Genomic DNA, 25,498 nt, shown 5'->3' on the forward strand with positions numbered 1-25,498 from the left:
TTTTACATGTGGCTCTATGCCCAGGGACGTCAAGGAAATATTCAATGCATAAGATTTGCCACCGGAGGAATGCGAACCCATCAATATAGTTGCTGAACAGTTGCGTGATCATCGGTATTTAGACTTCTTGGTTATATCATCAAAAGTAAAATTAATGATCCCACAAACCTACGAAAGTTTTTAATGTAGCGGCCATCAGAGGCCGCCGTTTTTCTAACATTTACAACAATTGCAGCGACTATCTCAAGGCGATCTTCATCGTTTACGGAACAAAATCATTAAGAAGGCCTTAATGCCAGTAGCCCGACACCTACAAAAATGAGTAAAGGAAGTGGGGACCAACGTCCAATAATAGACTTTACTACATCCTAATTTTGTGCATATTAGAGCTATACTTTTCATAATAAATTCACCCTTCTTTTCGAAATAGGCTGTTCTTCAGAGCATTGCAATGTGGCAAATCAAAATAGAATTTAGTATGTAAAAAGTATTTGCTAGCTGCTTTTTTATCTTCTAATATTTGAAAGATACATTGTTGAGCCAAACTCGTTAAATACGCCTAAAGAATCGTACAATTATCTCCCCACTCTCTAACTAGAATAAGTCTCAAAATGTTATGCATTCGGGGTAATGGCATTCGGGGTAGTGACCCATTCGGGGTAGTGGCGTTCGGGGTAATGGATTTCGGGGTATTGGCGTTCGGGGTAGTGGCACTCGGGGTAGTGGCGTTCGGGGTAGTGTCATAGAGTCATAAGTGTGATAAGCGGCTCCGTTTTGCTCAAAACCTATGAGCTTGTATTGATATAAGTTGTCTCCAACCGAAGGAACAAATTTCATCCTCAAAAATCTGTTATAGGCCTCCGTATTTATTTTTTATTCAAATTTACCAAAAAATAAAGGCATATCAAACCTATAAGACGCAAACGCCCTCAAAACTATGACCCTGGCAAAATATTTTATTGTGATCATGAAGAACACATTTTCTAAGATCTCCTCCATCCTCTGATACCAAACAAACTAAAATTTTCAACAATAGAGTGTGATTTTTGAAGGTGGAAAACACATATGGCCAAATAGGGAACCACTATAACCATAACTGGTACACTTTCCCTATACGACAATCAGACGCTGTTTCTAGCTTTGGGCGGACAAAACCTTTGAACTTATTTGCTTTATTACATTATTTAGAACAGTAAAACAAATATGACAAAAATTGTCCTGGATAGCGAAGTTGTGCCAGAATATACTACAATAATCATAAATTACATTCACGATCAAAAACAATGAAAATAACGCCTGTGGATGCTATATTTACGTTCAAATAATTTTCGCATTTTTTTTTATGGGCCATACTGTAACCCTTTTCCTCGAATGACTCATCTTGGGTCGCCTGATATTCACCCTTCTTTATTTGTTTGGCGATTCTTTCGAGTTCCACCGACCTTGGCATTTTTGGCAATATGTGTTTAGTCGAAAATGACCAAATATTTTCTTCTTTTAATTGCTTATTGTTGTTTCTAATTTATCACGCTGGCGCTAAATTTGGGGTACAGACATTCAGAGTTATGACATTTGATGAAAAATAGCACAATCTAGTGAATTCAAGGGAACCATAAATCTATTGAGGTGCATTTTTTTCGGAATCAATGCTGATGTCCATCACAATGGTGAATCGTGCCCCTTTTCTCGAATATAAAGGCACCAAAATAATTCTTAATTTGTTCAGCATTCCTCAAATCACAAAGCAAAAATGAAATATGCACTTTTGTATATCGCTTCCCTCGCAAGATATTTTGGTTTTTATTTTGATGTATTAAAAATGGACTCTATACTATTTTAACTTTAAATAAGAAAATAAAAATAAACACCATAATTCCACACATTTTCAAATGCTGAGATATTCCATTTACTCAAATGCACCCCACCTTATTTGATAGGTGATTTCTTCGATTTATATTGACCTCGTTATTATTTGGCATCACATATCTAAAAACAATTCTTCTCATTTGCCTATATTGTTTCGTTTTATGGCCTAAATTTTAAGGCATAGTTTTCCGTTCTAAATCAAGCGATTCATTTCTAATTAATAAACAAATTACACGTGCAATTAGATTTTGGTATCGGGATTTTGTTCATAATTCAGGACATGCAAATACGTAGCAGTAAAGTGTAGCATACTGTAGATCATACCATACCATGGATATCACCGGTTCATAACTATTTCTGGTTGGCATATTTCCAGACTTTTCAGAGCTTATAGTACTTAAATACTTGGCAAACTATGAAGAATGTAAAAATAGTCAGTTTGCATAGGTCCTCAGCTAATAACTTTAGAAATGCTCTTAGAACACTTAGCTGAGAAACAGCCTTTGTCCCAGTTGAGTCGAAAGGCCAGCAAGAAGAAAAAAAAAATTTGTTCCTTAGCAGTTAAGAGGAAAATAACCATCATCGTTAAACAAATTTTCAAAAACAGTTTTTTTGCTCAAAATTTAAGCAATGTTCAAGAAAATCTATCATTGCATTACACTTGCTATCTGGAATGTGATGATAGATTTTTATGAGGATATCTTTAAATTTGAACGAAAAAACTGGTTTTTCGTTTTTGATGATTGCTGATGATTGAATGATGGATTCTTGAGCCTTAGGTGTCTATGGAAACCGAGGGACTCAAGAATGTCCATGGCTAGCTTGACATATTTTATGCTAAGTATCAATGAAAGAGAATAAAAATGGTATTGAAATATACGGTTTTGGTTTCCCGGGTAATGGTGCATTCCAGTAAGTGGATTTTCCGGTACATTGCATTCCGGATAATGGTATAGAATCGTCGTGGTTCAATTTGTTGTCTGAGTTATGGGTCCATTAACGCCCTAAAAATTTCGGAATGGAAAACGTCTGAAGAATCGATAGTTAAAAGTTCCATTGAACGGCAGTCAAGCCATAAATATATACATTTCTTTTTGACTCTTTACCACCAGCGTGGCATTTAAAGCTTTAAACTGCTTACAAAATCTTGAAACGGCTTATCACGGCTTCAAACAGCTTTAATGGCTTAAATCGATTTTCAACGGCTTCAAACGGCTAAAAATGGCTTAAAACGGCTTAAAATGTTTTTAAACGGCTTTAGACAGCTTCAAACGGCTTCAAACGTCTTAAAACGGCCTCAAACGTCTTAAAACGGCTTCAGAAGGCTTAAATCGGTTTTGAACGGTTTCAAACAGATTTAAACGGCCTAAAACGGCTTCAAACAGCTTTAAACGCCTCAAAAATGACTTTAAACGGCTTAAAATGGTTTAAATCGGGTTTCAACGGCTTAAAACAGCTTTGAACGACTAAAAATGACTTAAACCGGCTTAAAATGGTTTGAAACGGCTTCAAACGGCTTCAAACGTCTTAAAACGGCTTTAAATGGCTTAAAACGGCTTTAAAAAGCTTAAATCGGTTTTAAACGGTTTCAAACAGATTTAAACGGCTTTGAATGGCTTAAAACGGCCTAAAACGGCTTATCACGGCTTCAAACAGCTTAAAACGGCTCAAAAATGGCATTAAACGGCTCAAAAATGACTTTAAACGGCCTAAAACGGCTTCAAACAGCTTTAAACGGCTCAAAAATGGCTTTAAACAGCTTAAAATGGTTAAAAACGGCTTTAAATGGCTTAAATCGGTTTTAAACGGCTTAAAACAGCTTTGAACGACTAAAAATGACTTAAACCGGCTTGAAATGGTTTTAAACGGCTTCAAACGGCTTCAAACGTCTTAAAACGGCTTTAAATGGCTTAAAACGGTTTTGAACGGTTTCAAACAGATTTAAACGGCCTTAAACGGCTTAAAACGGCTTAAAACGGCCTAAAACGGCTTCAAACAGCTTTAAGCGGCTCAAAAATTGCTTTAAACGGTTTAAAATGGTTTAAAACGGCTTAAAATGGCTTAAATCGATTTTCAACGGCTTAAAACAGCTTTGAACAACTAAAAATGACTTGAACCGGCTTGAAATGGTTTTAAACGGCTTCAAACGGCTTCGAACGTCTTAAAACGGCTTTAAATGGCTTAAAACGGCTTTAAAAGGCTTAAATCGGTTTTGAACGGTTTCAAACAGATTTAAACGGCCTTAAACGGCTTAAAACGGCCTGAAACGGCTTCAAACAGCTTAAAACGGCTCAAAAATGGCTTTGAACGGCTTAAAATGGTTTAAAACGGCTTAAATTGGGTTTCAACGGCTTAAAACAGCTTTGAACGGCTAAAAATGGCTTAAAATGGTTTTAAACGCTTTTAGACGGCTTCAAACGGCTTCAAACATCTTAAAATGGCTTTAAACGGCTTTAAATGGCTTAAAACGGCTTTAAAAGGCTTAAATCGGTTTTGAACGGTTTCAAACAGATTTAAACGGCTTCAAACGTCTTAAATCGGTTTTAAACTGTTTCAAACAGATTTTAACGGCTTAAAACTGCCTAAAAAGGCTTAAAACGGCTTCAAACGGCTTAGAAAGTCTTCAAACAGCTTTAAATGGCTTAAACGGCTTTAAGCGGCTTCAAACGGCTCAAAACATGGGATATATGGATTCCATTAAGTTCTTACAAAAATCCCCTAAAGTACATTTCTCATAGTAATGACTACCAAATTTTTTCAGGCATTTCGCAAGTATTCCTCCAAAGAATCAGACTAAAAATCCCTCGGAAATTGTCCATGGATTCATGTTTAGACTTTTCCCGGAAATGTTGTCTTCAAGAAGTTTTCCCACAAACTCCTGAAGGTAATTTATTGAATTGATTGTTCAAATGTTTCCTTTTGAACTCATTCAGGAATAACACTTGAAATTCCCTTAAAAATAATTCAAGGATATTGTGAATGCACTCCAAAAATCGATTGAAAATTTGACATGGAACTTTTTCAAATTTCTTGTTTCTTCAAGATATTTCCGGAAACATTACTGATTACTGAAAATTTTTCACCGAGTTCATCCGTGAGGAATTTTTCTAGACATGCGTGATGAAAATTTTACAAGGAATTCATCAGAATTTCTTTCAGTAATATTTTTGAGCGAAACTGATATTTTTTCAGATAACCAATACATATGTTTGTCATATGAGAATTCTCACAGACTTCCTTGGAAACTTCTCGAAAATAGTCAGAAAAATTTCTCTTGACTTTTCCTAATATTTGCCAACGGATAATTTGAAAAAAAACCCCCAGAATTTAATTTACAGATTTTAGAATAAATGTTCTCAAGAATGCTTAAAAAAATCATCGAGGAGTTTCTTCTATAAATTTTCCAGACATTTTTTTTTTTTTCAATGTTGCTGTTGAATGATTCCTGTTTAAATAGTTAAATAAATTCGTAGAAAAATCATTAGATTTTTTCTAGGGATACAGGATTAATTTTTTTTCTAGGGATACAGGATCAATTTGTGGGCGAATCAAATGTAACGAAATCTCATTAAGAATTATCGGAGAACTTTTTAAGGAATTGCTCAAAAATATATACAGCACAAAAATTCCTACACATATTGCAATTGTGAGAGTTAATTTGCAAACTTCTCTAAGCTCAAAGTGTATTTTGTCAGGTATTTCTACGATTGTATCCAAACTACTTAAAAAAATTACTTTGAATTTGAAATTTCTGGAAGAATCCAAGAAAAGTTCTTGGAGAAAAAAATGAATGGAAATGGATATAAAAAATGAAGAATTGGAACATTTTGAGGAATTCTTGAAGAAGTTCATGAAGTTATTCCTAAAGTTCAAATAATTTGTAAAGGAATATCTTGAATATATTAAGGAATAAAAGAAAAAGAAATACTAAAGTGATTCCTTAAAATATATAATTCCTGATGTGGGAATCCAGGTTTAGCTTCTGAACGAGATTGACAGCAAACGCATTTCTTTAAAAATATGCAGAAGAATTTCAAAAGGTGCCATCTTAAGCGAATTATTGAAGGAATCCCTATGAACTTTGCAATGAGTTCTTTGTTAGAACTTTTGAAAGAATTCATGAAGCCTTGTAAAAGAAAACATCTGGAATAATCTGAGGAGGAATTTCTTTGGAATATGTGGAGATATCTGTTATCCAATTCTTTGACATATTCCTCGATGAATTCCTGGAAGATTTTGTTTTAAGATAATTTGGAAGATGTTTGACATTCTAATTTAAGAAGGACTCTGAGATTTAGTAAAGTAAGTTTGATCCCAGCAAACTTCGTCTTGCCAACAAGTAGGCTGTTAAAATACGCCTAGTGACCTAACTATGCTTCTGTTAGAAATCAAAGTAATTTACCAAAGGCTTCACCAGGCATCTGCACCTTGGGAGCTGTGCATATACCCCGTGGACACAAAAAAAGTCGATTTCAGACCTCCTACTCCCTTTCCATGGACAAGCGTGACATTTTGTCAATCCTTAGCTCTTCCCTAAACGTCCACGTGAAGTTTTCAAAAATATTTTCCTCGATACAGCTTCTGCTCGTATCATCTCGTATCTGCAAGAGATGTTCTCTTAAAGCCGTTGTTCTCAATATGAGTCATGTTCGGAATTCCAGATTAAAAGGCATGGTAATTCTGGGTCATCCAAGTGCTTCCGGAAAAAGGTCTTCATATCTACGTCTTCAAATGACTTCTTGAAACAACGATCGAAGGATCTAATAGCGTAATTAAACATATTATTTCTATTTTGGAAGTTTAGTAGGCTCATGAAATTAGGATTAAGAAAAAGTTGAGTTCAATGTTAGTTTTCCATCATTCCATCATTCAAAACTTTCGTGAATATAGGGTTTCATGTTTACGTGCGCGTTTTAAATATGCTCAGAACAGTCGAAGAAGTAAACTTCGTTGACTTAGGTTTAAGTTGAACGTTGATTTTAAATTGATGATTCTTCAACCAAGCTGAATGTTTCAATTTCCTATGCGCTTTCTACTTGTTCGCCGACACTGACAAGCTAGACAAAACCGGCAACACCGGAATGATTCAAGCCGACTCCGTGTGCCGAAGGCATCCGATTGCTGTAGCGAATGATTATTTACATTCCGATTCCACACGAGTGGCGTTCGTATTTGAGAGCTGATGAGCGCTCACTGCCTGGAAATACACCTGGTGGAATGATTCAATGCACGCGAAATCCGTACATTCCCCTGAATGCTTTCGGTGATTGAGTGGTGAACGCGAGCGGATTGGTTCTTTCTCCGCTCCGTGATTCTTTTGAATTTCGGTTTATCTCAACCGTTTGCGATTCATCGGGATTGCGCTCCATGGTTTGGTTTTGTCTGTCAGCAAGTTATCATCACGGTCATTGCACATGATGGGAAACGGTGCTGTTATTTTTCTCCGCACGCCATTGACAGTTTCATTAAAGCTCCGCATATTATTTTGTTCCAGGCTGTTTTTCGCCCCAGTAATAATATGGTCGGCATTACGTCAAAGTGGATCAAGTGACATTTGTCATATTTTGAGAAAAATTGATAATAAATCTCCAGGCTGTTTAGTAGAATACCTATAAGTAGACGAAAAAACCGAATTTAGTACTATACCATTTAATTCCACTAGAGTTTGTATCCTTTGACAGATACGCGTATTTCGACCTCAACTGTAAGGCCGTCTTCAGACTCGACTTAAGTACACGACACTGAAGACGGCATTACAGTTGAGGTCGAAATACGCGTATCTGTCAAAGGATACAAACTCTAGTGGAATTAAATGGTATAGTACTACTTAAATTCGGTTTTTTCGTCTACTTTAAGAAATATTGGCTTAAAGTGTAACGCTCTATAATTTTCCAATCGTGCTGAGAAGATATGGCCAAAAAACTGTTACTAGGTCCGAATTGGATCATGTTCCTTATAAACACTTATTCTACTATACCAAAATCATCTGCAAATCGAAGATGGCCGAGTTCTGTGACTGACCGATTTGACATGGAATTCGTCAAAGGTTTTTCATTTCCTCGCATTGCTCAGCGCGTTGATCATTTTCGCTGTTATGGTAATAAGCTTTTGGTCCATTCTAACTGCATACTTTTATCGTTTTTTATTGATTTATTTCTACTTTTATCGATTTTTATTGATTTAAGTAAATTTATAACATATCTCTCGCAGTTTACAGCATTCATCAAATCTGATCAAAGAGAAACGAATGTAAGGTAATTTCGCATCTAGTGAGAGAATAACACTGCGGAACACGTTTTTGTCTCCGGCATCAAAATACCTCTATTTACTTAATTAAGGGTTGCTGAATCTATTGCCGTTTACAGAAATATCACAGCACGTCTAGTTTTTGAGATATTGGTAGTTGAAAATGTAAAAATTGACTATTTCAGCCAACTTGCATGCAAGTTTGCCAGCTTGTAAGGCAATTTATTTGCTTAATTTGCCACAGAATTCAAACTTTATGTGTATAACAATACTTATCATCAAAGTTTATAATATTTTTGAAGCGGAAAAGTTATTTTTTTATGGTTTAGAAAAGTATTGTGTTTTGCCATATAAAAGAAACGAAGAATTTTGTATGGAGACTGCAAGCATGTTGAAAAAGATCGGTTTAATCTAAATTTTAACGTGAAATTTCTACCAAAGTATATCTAAAACGAAAGTTTAAGTCCTCTTTTGCATGCTTGGTGGATAAGATCACAAAAAAGAGCGATGAAATATACTTCAAATTTCAGGTAAACATCAATAAAACCAATGTTTTATACAAATTTGGCGACCTGTAGCTAAAAATTGTGACGTGCTGGGAAATTTTCGAGAACGGCATCAGATTCAGCAACCCCAAATCTACTTGAGACACATAATTTGATCCTTGAGACACGCAAAAATGTAATTTTTGTTGCGCTGTGTAATCCAATTTTATTACGTTCTGTACTTGGTCCCCTCTGACTTAACGCCGACCATATCTTCTTCAAGCATAGCATAGCATAAGCATAGATGACTGTACAATTCGTAGTTGCTACTCCGTGATTGACCAGAACAATCGAAGTTGCACAGGGAATTAATGAATGGGGCTTGGGATTAGCTTACCATTCTTCAATGTGCACAAATCGAGAGCTCAAATTTAAAAGTCAATAACGGCGCCGGCCACGTCCTTACGGTCATCGGGGAAGGGAAGGAATGTTAGTGTGACTACCGTTGTTACTAGAGACCGAGATCACCTCTGCATCTCCACGGTTGTCATGGAGAGGATATTGGGTTAGTGGGATAAGGTAAAGATCTGGGAGTCACCAATGTTTGGTGATGCGAGCCATGATATAATCACGCCTAACCGGATTCGCGAAATAATTCGATAATCGCATTAAACGCCGAACAAGTGTTCGTCACTCGCCCACGCAAGAGCAAGCGACGCGATCAAAAGATCAAACACTACTAGCGATCCGCGGCGCTTTTTCATTTCTCTGAGCGAACGACGCGCGACAAGTTTGATCCTGCCCCCATCGCCCGCCCCCGCAGGAGCAAGCGTCAAGGTCGAAGGATCAAACACTACTTACGAACCGATCACTTTTTCACCGCTTCACTACCGACGCGCGACATTTTTGATCCTGCCCTCATCACCCGCCCCAGCAGGAGCAAGTGTCAAGGTCGAAGGATCAAACACTACTCAATTCAAAAGATGTTTTTATTAATGACGAAAACTGAAAATTACATGTATATATTTTAAATTATATGAAACAGGAATAATGCCGACACTTGTAGTGACGAACTATACATAGTTTGTTTGAAAATTACATATGAGTATTACGTTGCATTTTGTCTCGATATGGTACAAGTTTTAAAAAATACGTCAACATTCACAATGTCGAACAATTCAAAAGATAATTTTTAATAACGTATAAAAGAGACAAATATATGTATATTGAAATTGTATAAGAAAAAAGCATAATGCCGACACTTATAGTGACGAACCATACAAAGTTTGTTTTAAAATTACTTAAAAGTTACGCTTTCAAGAAAATATGTATTATCACAAGAATGAAACGAACTCACCAGTTGGTAATCCATCCTCGACTGAACACAAAACTGATACTGACAGCAAAACTTCTTGGCGTCCCGAAAACAAACCGTCTTGCTTGTGCCTTCCAAATACCTACCCAGCAAGACGCTCCAAAACAGAAAAAAAAATCTTAGGAGCCGAAAACACGCGCGAAACCGTGAGCCAAATCAATCGGACGACGCAAAACCGAACTGTCCTGCTTGGGCTTCACGAAGCACTACCCAGCAAGACGCTTGAAAACAGGAGAAAAAAAAAAAATAAATAAATAAATAAATAAAAAAAAATCTCCGGCGACGAAAACATGCGCGAAACCGTGAGCCAAATTTATCGGACGACGCAAAACTGAACTGTCCTGCTTGGGCTTCACGAAGCACTACCCAGCAAAACGCTTGAAAACAGGAAAAAAAAAAAATCTCCGGCGACGAAAACATGCGCGAAACCGTGAGCCAAATTTATCGGACGACGCAAAACTGAACTGTCCTGCTTGGGCTTTACGAAGCACTACCCAGCAAGACGCTTGAAAACAGGAAAAAAAAATCTCCGGCGACGAAAACATGCGCGAAACCGTGAGCCAAATCTATCGGACGACGCAAAACCGAACTGTCCTGCTTGGGCTTCACGAAGCACTACCCAGCAAGACGCTTGAAAACAGGAAAAAAAAAAAAATCTCCGGCGACGAAAACATGCGCGAAACCGTGAGCCAAATTTATCGGACGACGCAAAACCGAACTGTCCTGCTTGGGCTTCACGAAGCACTACCCAGCAAGACGCTTGAAAACAGGAAAAAAAAAAAATCTCCGGCGACGAAAACATGCGCGAAACCGTGAGCCAAATTTAGCGGACGACGCAAAACTGAACTGTCCTGCTTGGGCTTTACGAAGCACTACCCAGCAAGACGCTTGAAAACAGGTTAACGCCGACCATATCTTCTTCAAATTGCTTTTCTCACTGCGGGGAATTCTTTTCTCGGCTGCTCTTGCTTCCTTGTACCGCTCTCATTCTTCTCATGCGGCACATTCTGGCACTCCTCATCAAATTGTTGAGGTTGTCGTCTACGTTGGTTTCCCTTATCCACTCCTAAAGCTTCCGGGGGTATTTGACTGCTAGAAGGTTGATAAGCGCTTGATATTGAAATGCAATGGTCGCTGTGCTCTTGTGTTCGTCACGGTGGACAACTGTTCACGAATTTTACTGAAAACGAGATAGTGATTAGAGTCGACCTCTGAAGGTCCTCTCGTCGATGACATCCAAAAAATATCGGCCGTTCAATAAAATGAGGTCTATTTGGTTGCAGAACTCGCCTTTTGTGTGAATGCAATCATAGCATCAAAGTTATAGTTTATCAAAATTTAGCGTCACTCAATAAATGGACGTCACCTTATGCAAAACCGTAACAAAATGAAAAGCACACAGACTCCTAGCGGTTATAGTCGTGATACAACAACGCATTATTGATGAAACAACTTTTGACTTACAACTTAAGTCTCATATGAAGAGATTAAGGTCCACCACCTTATCTAGTTCCGTGCCTCTTTACTGTCATCGTCAGTAGAAATATTGGAGTCACATCTCACAAACAATTTCATATCGGACTGTCTGTGTTAGAAGGCACAACTATAGCGGCATCAGTCGTCATCGTTATGATCTCACCCTCTCAACAAGATATGGGATCAGGGATCAACTCGTTCTAGTGACGCATCGTCAAAATATTTTCGATGGCGGTGAGATGTTTTGCTTGGAGAAGGACACTAGAAGATATGTGATTATAAGTCGAATCAATTGTGTGCACATTAAATGAAAAATACTCAGCCTGTAGAATTTCAAGTTTTATTTCAAAAAGTAGTAAAAAAGCCAATTTATTATTTTGTGAATACATGGAAGCCTGAGAGCAGATTCTGCCCCATAAAGAAAGTAATGCCGGAAAAATTCAAACCGGTTTTCGTTGATTTTTCAGCAAAATATGTCAACCGAAAATACTCGTGAAACATATCAACCAAGCTAGTTTCTGGAAGTTTCTTGAGGAAAATGTAAAAATGCAATCATTACCGGGGGCTTTCATGTGTATGATTTATTAAAATAAAACATCTCTCTCCCTCCAAATTAGTACGCAAGAATTACCAAAAACGTTCTATTGAGAATGCTTTTGAAATTCCGAGCACCTTTATGTTAAATTTGACTAAACTCAATAGCAAGATTTCGAGCTTCATTACACTTGGTGAATGATATTCTGAATTCCTTACTCAAAGTCGCAATTGGCTTTCGAGGCTTTTCCAAAATGTTTGATAGTTTCCAAAAAGGCTAAAAGTCATAGTACACTTGTGAGATTATGTTTCAATTAGTTGATTTCATTTTTTTCTGAATAGACTTTTTTTTTCAATTTAAAAGCAGGGTTTAAAGGCTGATTTAGAGTACTAGATCATCGTCTATAACAACTGGTGCGAATTTCTATTCACATTTTGCTACTGCTATACCCCTTGCTTCAACAATGGAATTTGTTAAAAATTCAATAGCATTGTCAACATCAAGTTTAGTTTGCAAAAAAAAAATAAAAATCCAGATTACTTTTGATGTATGTTTCATAAGAATTCCAGTCGGCTCGAAAATAGTTGAAAGTAGAACTGATAGAATTGAGAATCGCTTCATGGGATATTTGAAATGTAACAGGGACATGATCAGAATCAAAATCAGCATGAGTAACCAGTTGGCTAAAACGGTGACTAGACTCGGCTAAGACCAAATTAATCGTAGAAGGGTTTTTAGAAGAGGAAAAACAGGGTATAGAATTTAGAACTATCCTGGTTTGGCAATAGAGTAGCACTATTTAGAGATGTGATCTTCAGAGCAGGGTTGGTAACCATCGGTTTCGTCACTGACCGATGACGAAAATTTGAGAAAAATATTCAGTGCGTAAAAGATCGTCATTTTCTTTGTCTTCAATGACTGGCAAGGAGACCACGACGAAACAAAGCCACAAAAAGTCCACGAGTAATATTTTTCGTCACTCTTCCCATCACCCCTCCGCACTGAACCAACATAAGCCTCTAATCGTCACTGAGCGCACAATTGCAGACAAAGAGAGCCTGAGCTACAAACTACTAGTCAACAAGGTGTCTTGTGTTAGCAATTGGGCAAGCACATTTTCAAGAAGTTGTATTAGCCCTGTCTGTAGGCGCGTGCTACCGATAATCTAAAGGTTTTTTGTTCAACTCCGAAAGCGCGCAGATTTTTTTTTTTTTGCGAGTTCCTTTTTTGGTCGGCCTTTCAATTGGCACCGATTAGTTGTCTGCCTTTCCATTCAAGCTGAACATGTTCAACAAAAACACATACAGAGAAAAACGGCAAAGATTTTTCGTCGCGACGAGGTGCTTGGTTGCTGGTAGTTGGGCGTCTAAGTTTGCGCTGAGCTGAGGTAGTGACGAAAACTTTTTATTTTTCGTCACCGTCACTGATAGTCTGTCGAATCCGGCGACTAATAACAACCCTGCTTCAGAGCATCTTGTAGCTTACGATAAAACTGCGAACTTTTACATGTGTAATGACATTTAGGACTTCAAAGATGGAACATGTTGTATCAGTTGCAAATATTCAAACCAATTTATAGTGCAATGTCAAACCGTTCAAAATACGTATGACAGATTTCACCAACAACCTGCAGATCAATGTTGACTTATTACCAAATGGTTCTAATCGGACTACCACACATCCACCAGCGAATACCTTTTCGATTTCCAACTCAAATGCTCGTATGGCACGCATTTCCCACGAAGCGGTCGTCTTTCTTCGTATCATGTCCCATCGCTCCCGTGGTAAATTGTGTATGTTTGTACACGACCCTCACCGAAACAAAACCAATCCATTTTCATCGGGACGACAATCGTTTCTGACACTCCAACCAATAGATAGCCGGTGAAACGTTTTTCCGTTACCCAAAAAAGGGCAATTGTTTATCGCCGGGACCCCAAATCGAATAGTGCCACCTGCTCTTCGTGCGTGCGGTGGCTTTTGGCTGACCATTTGATCGTAAACAAAAATATATCGCTGCCACACAAGCGTTCCTCAGTGCCCGGTGATCCATTGGACATTCATACCTGCCTAAAACTAATATTTATTGCATCGCCGTTGTCGTCCCACACAGTGTTGCCACATTTCTATCTGTACCGAAGACTCAAAAATCTTTTTTATCTGTACCAGAGATTCTAAAAATCTGTACCCAAAATCTGTACCACACCCAACATAAAATTTGCAAAGAAACCCTAGAATCCTAAATAATTTGGGAATTTAGCATAGTTTATATTGAAATAATTTCACCTATTATATAATTATTTTTAAATTTTATGGAAACAGTATATCTCAATAATAGTGTTGTGAAAATAAGTTCCGAATTTCATGCATTTCTTCAATTTTGTGTTACGAAAATCGCCAATTCCAAAAATCTGTACCAATCTGTACTTTTTCGTGAAAATCTGTAATCTGTACCGTACAGAATCTGTACCAAAAACTATCAGAAAATCTGTACCTTTCCAGATAAATCTGTACTTTTGGCAACACTGGTCCCACACCGAACGGTGCACAGTGGGCTAAATAAGAGAGATCATGCATCATCATCTTAGTTCACGTCGATGGATTCAAAAGGTGATTCCAAGAGCTTTCTTTGTCAAAGGTGCCATTTTTCGCACACGTATATCGTGTGGCAGGTACGATGATGCTCTATGCCCAGGGAAGTCAAGGAAACTTCCATTACGAAAAGATCCTGAACCGACCGGGAATCGAACTCATACACCTTCAGCAGGGCTTTGGTTTGTAGCCGCGCACTCTAACCACTCGGCTAAGGAAGGCCCCTGAAGGTGTCTGGGTTCGATTACCGGTCGGATCAGGATCTTTTCGTAATGGAAGTTCCTTTGGCTTCCCTGGGCATAGAGTATCATCGTTCCTGCCACAAGATATACGAATGCAAAAATGTCAACTTTGGCAATAAAAATAATAACTGTGGGAGTGCTCATTGAATACTAAGCTGAGAAGCAAGCTCTGTCTCAGTGAGGACGTAATGCCAAGAAGAAGATGGCATGATGGATGAAATTAGAGCTATTTGATTCCCCGGAGATTTTTTACATAGCAAAGGTTTTCAGTAAATTATGGATCCAGCGGCACATAATAAATGCAATTATTGGTCGCATTTTGCCCACTGTGCTCCACTGGTCGCCACCTCGTCTACTGATGTGTGTTCCACTGGATGGTGGCTGTCAAATCAATTTCACCACACAAACGCACGCGTGTGCTATCTGCCGGATGCAATCCTCTTTATCTCCCAGACCGACCAGTGTGCGTGTGCCAAAACGTGCGGAGAGCCAGAGGAGAGCGTTTTAGGAATCGGTTGAATTGTTTGTGCCAATTTTGTTCAGGTCCCGAAATGAAATTGCCCGGACGTGATGTGTGAGCACTGGGGTGGCCCATAATGGTGGAACTACAACAATTATAAGTAAATTCCTTCCTTAGCCGAGTGGTTAGAGTCCGCGGCTACAAAGCAAAGCCATGCTGAAGGTGTCGATTCCCGGTCGGTCCAGGATCTTTTCGTAAGGGAAATTTCCTTGACTTCCCTGGGCATAGAGTGTCATCGTGCCTGCCACACAATATACGAATGCGAAAATGGCAACTATGGTGAGAATTGACCACCTTAGTGAGCATTTTCTACGATGCGTTGGCGATGGCCAAATCGCGGGTAGGAAGGAGAGATGGCACGTGATTGCCTGGTCCAAGTCATCGTGTACTTTGATTGGCCACAACCGGCGCGGGATGGAGTGGTTGGTTTCTTTGCAATATTTGATGATTCTAACGGTCACATTCCGGGAGTAGGCGCAGGAAGCGCATTTTACTTTCACACGCATCGCAAACGGAATTCCTACCGGAGAAAAGTGCGGTGATGCGATGATCTAATGCGTGGTCGTTTATTTCGGTATTTCGAGGATATTTAGCTGAGATAAGAAGAACGTGAGGTGGGTCTGAAATCGGATGTAGTGGTTCCACTCGTAGGAGGTCCGGATGATATGTGCTGACAGGGCCAATGAGGGTAATGTCAGTTGTAATCTTAATGTATAAGCGTCGGATGGTTTAGAGGGCGTCCTGGAAGATTCTACGTCCAGTATTTCTATTCAGTCATTAATTTACACAATTTATTTTTCGGAATATTATAAACATCAATTCCTACAAAATCTTGTAGGAGCCATGGAGTATAAATTTTCTGGCATTTTACACTGCCCATGAGTTTGGTATCCGTAGCTTCTGGTTCAATTTATAAATTGCATGCTGTTTTTTGTTTTATTTTATGTGACTCAGCATTTTGGATACAGCTAAAATTAAGCTTCTGATCCCCTTACAACTCTTGAGTATCTCTTGACAATACTTTTGAAACCTTTGGTAACTTCTGGAACTCTTTGGAATCTTCTGCAAGCTTTGGGAATATTTGTTACATTCTTGTAGCGAGCTTTACTTAAGATACATGCACAACTTCTACTGGTATAGAAGCTCCTGTTCCTACTGAGAGTTAGTTTGCTCTTCCGGGGGATTTGTTAGTTGCCAGGGTCAGATCAAGTCTGTTTACCAGATGTCCTCTGGTTTATGGGCAACCTGACGACCCTAAGCTGAAGCAGGTGCGATCAATATTACTTGGCAGTGTTGGTAGACTTACATTCACATCTCAATCATTGAGTTCTCCTGCAAGAGCAAGCTCATTTGAGATCCGATTCGAAAAACTCACGCTTCATATTGATGCAAAATCATTTGCTCACAATCATGCCGTCAAAAAATATTCAACCATAAAATCAATCGGAATTTCGTCAATACTCATTGTTATTATTTATGTTATAATGGTTTTTCATATTTAAGGCAGAAACACAAAGCATATATGCTTCGCGTGGAAAAACTGTGAAAATACAAGCCAAAGAGTCAAATAGATGGGCCAATTAATTCATGATGTATAAGGAGTTGAGTTAAGTGAGTTACTAGTCAAGCGTGAAAAATCGCATGCATGAGCAATGATAATTTGAGAGTTTCACAACTCTGTTTACTCGGTATAGTCTCCGACGGGGAAGCTTGCAGTTCTTCAACGAGGGAGTATCTCCCGAAATCTATAGCGTTAAACGTTGTTCTTATTCCTTTTCTGATCGCTATAGTGCCATAATCAGTCCAGTGATTCTGAGTGGAAGATTGCTTCCAGTTCAGTGAAACGACTCCAGCCGATGATTTTTAACTTCTTTTCCTGTTCGGATGAGCTATTGCGACCATTATTTGATTAATTATGGCATTACCCGTATCCTTGATGTGCATGTTTCATTACTCCATTTCCATTGATGGGTAATGAAGTATCGATTTCTGTACAGCTTATGTTTAGATTCCTAAAAAAAATGATGGAAAAATCGAATGTGGTAAAAAAACAAAAACTTTGTTTTCTAACTTTAAAATTTAAAAATCCTTCATACGCGCTTACATCGCTGCAAAGGAGCACCACTTATCAAACATAATCGATTTTATTTCTGAGGAATCAAATCGGTAGTACTGATATTTGACGATGTAACAAAGATGTAGAGCTTTTAGATTAGTTAAAAAAATACTAGCAAAAAAGAGCTTTGTACAAACAGTAAAATCAAATCAAGCTGGAACATTTGTCTTATAATCAGCATACACGTGAGTCCTTGAGTTATCAGTATTTAACATTCCCTGTTGAGTTAGTACTCATGATTTTTGTCCTGGCTTAAAGTGAAGTTTCGAGACTGACGAACTTTGAGTATTTTACCATCTTCAAGGTAAAATAGATCCAATAATATAAACTATCGGCAGTAACAACGAATTTTTACCGTGATTACATGAATTACCAAAACACATTACCCTTACCCGACTAACAAGATGAGACCAGTATTCAGATTGGTAGATCTTAACGTAACGTACCACAAAAGGTGATCTATCCACGTTAAGGACCGGTGATATTGATGATGATGATGTTCTACTCGTAATAGTGCCTGGTGCTGGATCTATCCTACTCCGATGATCCCCAACGGTGGAAGATCTCCCAAACCAATGCCATCCGAGGTCAATCCTGCAATCCCGATTCATACGCTTCCCTACTAGAGATGGGCAAAAAGAATCGGAGCCGTTCAAAAGATCCGGAAAAGAACGAGTGATCCGTGGCACTTTTTTGGCGAAAGTCGGTTCATTTGATCAGCACGAATTAGAAAAAGTGTCCCAGAAAAGAACGAACTGATTCTTTTCCCCTTTTTCTTCATTCGTTTCTCGGCTTTATTATAACGCTTGACGCGTGCCTTGCTTTGCGCGCTACGACAAACGTGCAACAACATTTTGCTGCAGCTCCACGCTCTCAGCATACACAGCCAAACAACTAATTTGCCCCGCCCACTTGCATACAGGCATATGGAAGATAGTGAAAAAAAACTTGGCCACTCGCTTGAAATTATAAACCAATAACTAAAATCCATTCTGTTTGGGTAGGGGAAATCGGCCGAGTATATAGTGGGTCTCTGGGGAAGAATGTACGAAAAACGCAACGGATGTCACGCAACAGGGAGTGAACCGCTCTTTTTCCGTTCGTTCGGTTCAGTTCGCTCTTTCATAGCGAGGCACTGAGCCACTGCACCGTTCAAAAGATCTGGTTCACTAAAATGAGTGGTTCGGATCGGATCCGTTCACTAAAATTAGCCGTTTTGCCCATCTCTATTCCCTATGACTATTTGTCGATTCTACTTCGCGACGACGAAAGAACTGTGGAACTTTCGCAGTGACTTTGGCTGACATCAGTCCAAGATTGCAGAATTTTACACAAATAGCTGATTCTATGACATTTCCCGGAAAACCATTTCCCGGAATGTCGTTTCCCGGAATCCATTTCCCGGAATGACCCATTTCCCGGAAACCCATTTCCCGGAATGCCACTTCCCGGAATGCACCAATAATAAACTTTCGCGGATTTTGTTTTGCGATAGAACTGCCAGAACTGAACGGCTTACAAAAACCCTACACGAAGCGACTGGACTATCAAAATTAAAACCTATTTTTCTTATGAAAGATGAAAGAGCGCAAGGTCTTTGACTCGATTTTTTGTTCTCAAAGCTTGTTTGACAAGGCAAATGTGTGAATTTCAATCCGATTTCTCATGGCGACTTTTCATAAAGGGTTTGTATGTATTTCAACTCCATTTGCCTGAGTGTAATATTTGTAAAGATCAACGCGGACCACAGATAATTGTCGTGGATTCCAATCCCGCCTATCGAGAATCTTTTCGGGTTGGCAAATTCTTCTATTTTCGAGGGTATAGAATTTCTTTGTCAATAGGCGAAAAATATTATCAGTTGATTACTGTGGGGGAACTAATATGCACATGGAATCGATAAGCAGATTTTGTCCCAGTTAGAACGTCATGTCAGAAAAAAAAGAAGAAGATGATATTAATCAAAAACCCACATAACAGGATAAAGTTCATGCTAATATCTCATTCCAAAGGTGGAGAAGGAGTTGTGGGAAGTATCACAAACCTTACTAAATTGACAAGGGGGGGTTTGGTCAAATATGTCTAGTTTTAGTGTGAAATAATTTGTGTATAAATCAATGACTCAACAGAATAACCTTAGTTTGAAAGAAGGGAAAATTTATGATGTTCAATATTAGAAGCCTTCTCGACAAACATTTTTCTGTCGGTATATTTCGGAAGAACGACAATTGTTCAAAAGAAGGGTGATTATCTATGCAAATGTCAGTAGCTATAATTGGAATTCATGTTGATGTATTTGTTTATCAGTCTGAACATTGCCATTTGTTTTCATGACACAACTTAAAAGAACAGCCTATGTATGAAAGAAGGGTTCCGGGTCATTTGGCCGAATACCGTTTGGCCGAACGCCATTTGGACGAAAGGTCATTTGGCCGAATGCCGTTTGGCCGAAATTGAAAACAATAATGAACTACAGTTAGCATACATTTGTAATGAATTTCAAAGAACAGTTTATTCCGAAAGAAGCATAAATCATCATTGATATACAGCTCTTTAGTGTTAGTTCAAGGAATAGTCAATTTAAGCAATTTTTCTCTTCTCTGCAAGCACTAATAGCTGCCAGCATAGGTTTTCGTATTGCGTTTGTAGACAGCTTTTGACTGTTACTAAAACGGTTTACGACTTATTCGTCTTTCTGTAGCACCGATTTGCTTCAATCCTTCTGATAGTACTTAGTAAACTAAATAATTTCTAGCAACCACAAGTTTAGCTTCTTCTTTTCACAACGGAGAAACAGTTAGCCTCTTTAACGTAAGTGTTCAGCGAGTCGTTCGGTATAATTTTTATTAGGACTATAAACTTATCATAAGCCTTAGTTCTATTAACTATGAAAATTATTAAAATATGAAAGAACAGCCTATGATCAAAAGAAGGAAAAATCTCTTATTAAAATTTAAGCTAGTGTAATGCAAACAATTATTATATCAGTATAACTATAAATGATTTAAAGAAGGAAAAATTCCCAAAATCATCGCCAATAGTAATGAAACCAGTACAAGTTGAAAGAATAGCCTATGTTTAAAAGAAGGGAAAAAATCTTATGAAACTATCAAAAACTATGCAAACCCGAGCACACCGTTGGTAGCCCAGAGATGAATCAACCATAAACTTAGAGTCTTGATGCGAGTTCACAACTTCGTCCTGAATGAATGGATAGTTTTATGTATTCTCTTGGAGCTCATATATAGCGATCCACCATATCATATAAATTGATAAGTTAACTGGTAGATCAGGGCAACACTTATAAATCTTACACATAAGCGTTGAAAATATTTAATGTTTTTTTTCTTTATTCGGCCAAATGGCATTCGACCAAACGGCCCATTTGGCCAAATGGCCAGACAGCGAAAGAAGGACAATTGTCTAATGAAAATATAAATAGTATGGACAATAATAACTCTACCAGAACAAAACGAAAATAGATCGACCGAAAAGTTCTTCGCAGACTGTTCATAGTACCATAGTAGAGGTTTAAAATGACATGAGATTATTCAGTCTTATAGTAAGTCTACAGTTGTAAGGGATTTGAGATCTAGAAAATTTTGTTTATATGATATATACATAGACTAAACTAAGATTGCACCGGATTGTTTGGAAAAAAAATCCTACCCATAAAAATGCTCGATCTAATAAAACATCTAGCCCAAACCTTAACCTCCTTTACTAATTGAAAAAAAAAGTTGAATAGATTTCATTGACGGTCATTATTTTAGTAATACTTGAATATCTTTCCGGGAAATGGGGTATTCCGGGAAATGGGTCATTCCGGGAAATGTCTTTCCGGGAAATGGGGTATCCGGGAAATGATTTCCGGGAAATGTCTTTCCGGGAAATGGTATAGAACACAAATAGCTATTCACTCGCATTTAACATGGGGCTACGGCAATAGCCTACCAACTGCTACTCTAGAACACGTTCTTATCATCTATTGTTCTCAGCGCACTATCAGTTGTTTTTTTTTCTTCTGCTTGGACGTTTCTCTGCGCTCGTAGTGACTGTCCAAATGTGAAGCCTTTTATTGGAATCCAAAATTCCTCTTCGACAATCCATGTTCGTCTTCCGTGTTCCAGAAGTTTGCCAAGGGTAGCAACATTTGAGACGATCTAAAGTAGGATCTCCTAGAGCAGGGCTTTTCAGCTTTTTCGGATCGCGGAGCACTTTTAGAAAAAAAAAAGTTGCTCGGAGCACCTGATCTTCATCACGAGTTAGTTTGAAATCTGAACTATTAACATGCTTAAATCGACACTATAATTCAATCAAACATCGCGAAGTAAGATTTAAGTATGCCAATCATTCATTTAACTGAAGAATGATTCAAAGCCAGATCAGAAATTTTCAAGAACTCTAGTCTGGAGAATCAAACATTCGTTAAAGCTAAGAACATATTGTTGGTAACTAATCGATCAAGTTTCCAGCTCAAACAGATGTTCGGTTCAAGATTTATGCCCGAGAAAATTTGAGGTTTGGCTTCGTTTCATCTTCACTTTAATTAAGATTTTATTTAACTTTTAATTCTAATCTAAAAAAATTGCTCTAGTAGTAAAAAATAGACATCAAACTGAAACTTTATTTGGTATTTCATCTTGTATGACAAAATCCATGGATTGAAAACGCTTTGATTTAAAATTTTCCAAACTTAAGTTGTTTGTTTTAATTAGGCTTGACAGAAACTCCTCTACGATACAAAAATGAGGCGATTTCGAATGAGCGTGCATCGAAATGTGAGGATTTGTTTTCTTGGTACACTTCCTCTCTTGCTTCTATGCTCACCCTTACTCACACTTTAAAAGAACTTTTGTGTGACTCGTCCGAACAGAACAAGCCTCGCAGAGTTGTGATGTCACTATTTTTGATGTATTTTTTTCTGTTATGTTTTGTGTCGCGTCTTCCTCGCTCATTTTTCGTGGCCTCTCTACTTAGCATTTGTTCGCTCCCTTACAAAGCGGCAAAGGCAGCACGCTAGAGCTAGCTACCGATCTCTGGTTGTGTTGAGTAGTATTATCAAGCCTGGTTTGAACAACTGAGTGAGTTTCTCTAGCGAAAAAATACCTTTTTAGACCTACACTAATTTGTTTGAGTGGTTAAGCCACAAATTCAGTACTCACGGATATATACACGAATTTGATAAAACTCGCAAAATATTTTTTAATTTTGTCATTGAAAACTTTACTGGGCATCGATGATAGTGCCGTCTCAAGATTGCGAATTATAGAAAATCACTTGGTTTTGCACTGACATAGCTGAAAAAGTATCAACATACTTTATGCATGTACTTAAGTGCAAGTAGTGATACTTTTCTGAAACAATATTATTTATGTTGAATGAGTTATATCACTTTGAAATTGTGAGCTGCAAATTCAACATGACTGCCGAAACGAATGACGAGCTACATAGCCTTAAATGAGTTGGTGTGATTAAAACCATATTGTAAAGCAAAAAGTTGAGGCATTTCAAGGTATTGGTACAAATTTTCAAAAACTTTTGCGGAGCACCTGCCAAGGCTTCGCGGAGCACTATACGAAAACCGCTGTCCTAAAGTTTTCCCGATTTTTGCAGCAGCATCAACATTTGCACCTTCTATCTATCGGGAAAGCAGCGTTTCGCTAAACACTACTGCACTGCTGTTCTTAACATATCCGTAAACGCCAAGATGGCTGTCATTGAAATTTATACGCGTCATAGATGATTGTGGCTAATTGATCTCACGATTGCAAATTGATGAAAATCTGTTGTAAGACCAACTGATTTTCATTAATTCGCAATCGTGACATAGCTGAAAAAGTATCAGCATACTTTCTACATGTAAACGCATAAAGTAATGCTTTCTTGAATCAATATTAGCTATGACGACTAAGTTGTGTTACTTTAAAGTTTCAGGCTGCAAAGTGAACATGGCTGTCAAATCAAATGATGAGCAACTTAGCCATAACGTTCTCCATCTCCTTTAACGTATGATTTGGATAGTCATGCATAGAGAAGACACCGTTCACGACCGCTTTCAGATTGTCGAAGCATGTTTCATCTAGTATTGCGTTAAACCCCGCTTATTTGAACACTACCTCATACAAACAATCAGTGTTCATTTTCAAATTGTATTGCTGTTCGACCGTTACTCTTTGGTCGTATGGTTTTGATTCTGTGTTTAGTTTCGCAACGTTCCACTCCGTTCCAAGAGCTAAATGATTTTTGAACCGTTTTCAATTTGTACGATGTACAGATCAGTGGGGTGCAAATTAAAAAGTATTCAGATTAAAGTGGTCAAACCAACGGGGATTCTCGGTACCTGTGTCGTTAGACGTCTAAATCACAAACAGAATTCATTGCTTCATTTTCTGAGAATCTTTTCAGAATGATTTATTATTATTCGATCTAACCTGAGTAATTCACTAGTTTAATTTTAGTTTTTGTTTTTTTTTTTTTCAGGACTCTTTTGAATATTGATTCGAATTTTTCATATATAAGGTAAGTTCCGCCAAATTAATGGTTTAACTGTTACATATTTGAAACGATAAAAAGATAATTCATAATCGCTGCCGTGAAGTGCAAGTCAGTCCCATCTGACTTACACTAGCTAGCATAGAACTTTACGAAGTTTGCTGAAAATCGATAAAGTCGGATATCTAATCCAAATAAAAAAGCTGTAAATATTTACTGCGATTGGACGAACCCTTGGGTTTTTATGCATTCCATTTCCTCACATAAGATCGAAATAATCCAACATCGTTATGATGCCATCCCGGAAGCATCTAACAAACGGAGTGCTTGAAAGTGAATCTCAACGCTTCCATATCAAGCCACAACTATTCATCCAATTTGTTCATCAAACCCACAATGAACCCCTCATCAAGAATAGCCGCACGCCTCCCCTTAAGCACTATGTACTCTAGTCAAATCTCACCATTTGACCACCTATCGCCAACCATCCATCCATCAGACCTCAAGGCCGATAGCTATAATTAGACACCCGATCAAAACTTGCCATCAATCTCCCGCTGGACCGTCCTCCCGTTGAAGCAATCATTCTCACTTCTCTCGCATATTTCATCTAGCTAGTATCCTTCACCAGGTGCTGCTTCCAAGCCGCTCGCTATCGGAAATAGAGGATGAGCAAATTGCTGGAGACGCTGCTGAAGCGTGCCATAAATCTATGATTTGAACGGGTGGAATCCGTAGAGAATTCATTCGATTTCATGAACCGGGAAGCGTGGCTTGATTTGGTGCGTAGAACAAATTGCGAAAGAGTAGGAGACTTGGATGACTCAGGGGTTATAAGGCGACGAACCTGATCCGCAGCTTGCTCTCATGTGTTGTGTTGAGCTCGGTGCCTGCGTTAATCTAATTGATCTACGGCGATCTAAGCCATAGAAATCGAATTTGATGGTAGTTCACCGTCCAAATTATGAAGCGTTACGGTCTTAATGATTGTTGGAAGCCGAGATCGTTCATTACCGATTCCGCCGAAGAAAATCCGCAATTCGTCTACCGGAGTTGCATAATGAGCGCGGATGATACAATTGAATGTTGAGCTTATACAATACAATAGAGTCAAGAGATGTAGTGGTCAAAAGAACCATTCGACACTCCTCGCACCTCGCACTATTCTCAACAAACAACAATTTGGCACTCACAAAACCAGCACCATTCAGGCACTTAAATCGATTGTGCTCGTCATCCGCGCCCCGAAAAGATCTGCTCGTTCTTTGAACCCATTCGTTCCGTTTTGGTTCGAATTGAGCATACGGATGACGGTTAGTCATCGTCATCTCACCGCTGTTTCTGACAGCTTCGGAGCTTTTTCGGGCGATGATAATGGTGATCGATCGCATACGGTTTGTAACAATTTACTCGCCGCATTCAACTCGTCAGTCACCCAACGTCAAATGGTGACTGAATGGCCGGCCGGCTGCTCGGAATTTGATGATGGGAAGCTTGAGATCATTGATCCCTCTTCAGAACATCTAGAGATCATAGAGGCACCAGTGCCT

At 38.4% G+C, this 25,498-nt stretch overlaps 1 protein-coding gene across 5 annotated transcripts in view; it reads left to right on the forward strand.

The window, feature by feature from the left end:
• LOC110674054 (flocculation protein FLO11) overlaps positions 1-25,498 on the forward strand; it is a 438,803-nt gene that overhangs the window by 147,531 nt on the left and 265,774 nt on the right. For all 5 annotated transcript variants that reach the window (XM_021837398.1, XM_021837397.1, XM_021837394.1 and 2 more), the window contains exon 2: positions 23,937-23,975. The gene's annotated coding sequence lies outside the window, so the exon portion shown is untranslated. The remainder of the gene's footprint in view (positions 1-23,936; positions 23,976-25,498) is intronic.

This window comes from Aedes aegypti, chromosome 1 (assembly GCF_002204515.2).
Source record: "Aedes aegypti strain LVP_AGWG chromosome 1, AaegL5.0 Primary Assembly, whole genome shotgun sequence".
Classification (NCBI taxonomy): domain Eukaryota; kingdom Metazoa; phylum Arthropoda; class Insecta; order Diptera; family Culicidae; genus Aedes; species Aedes aegypti.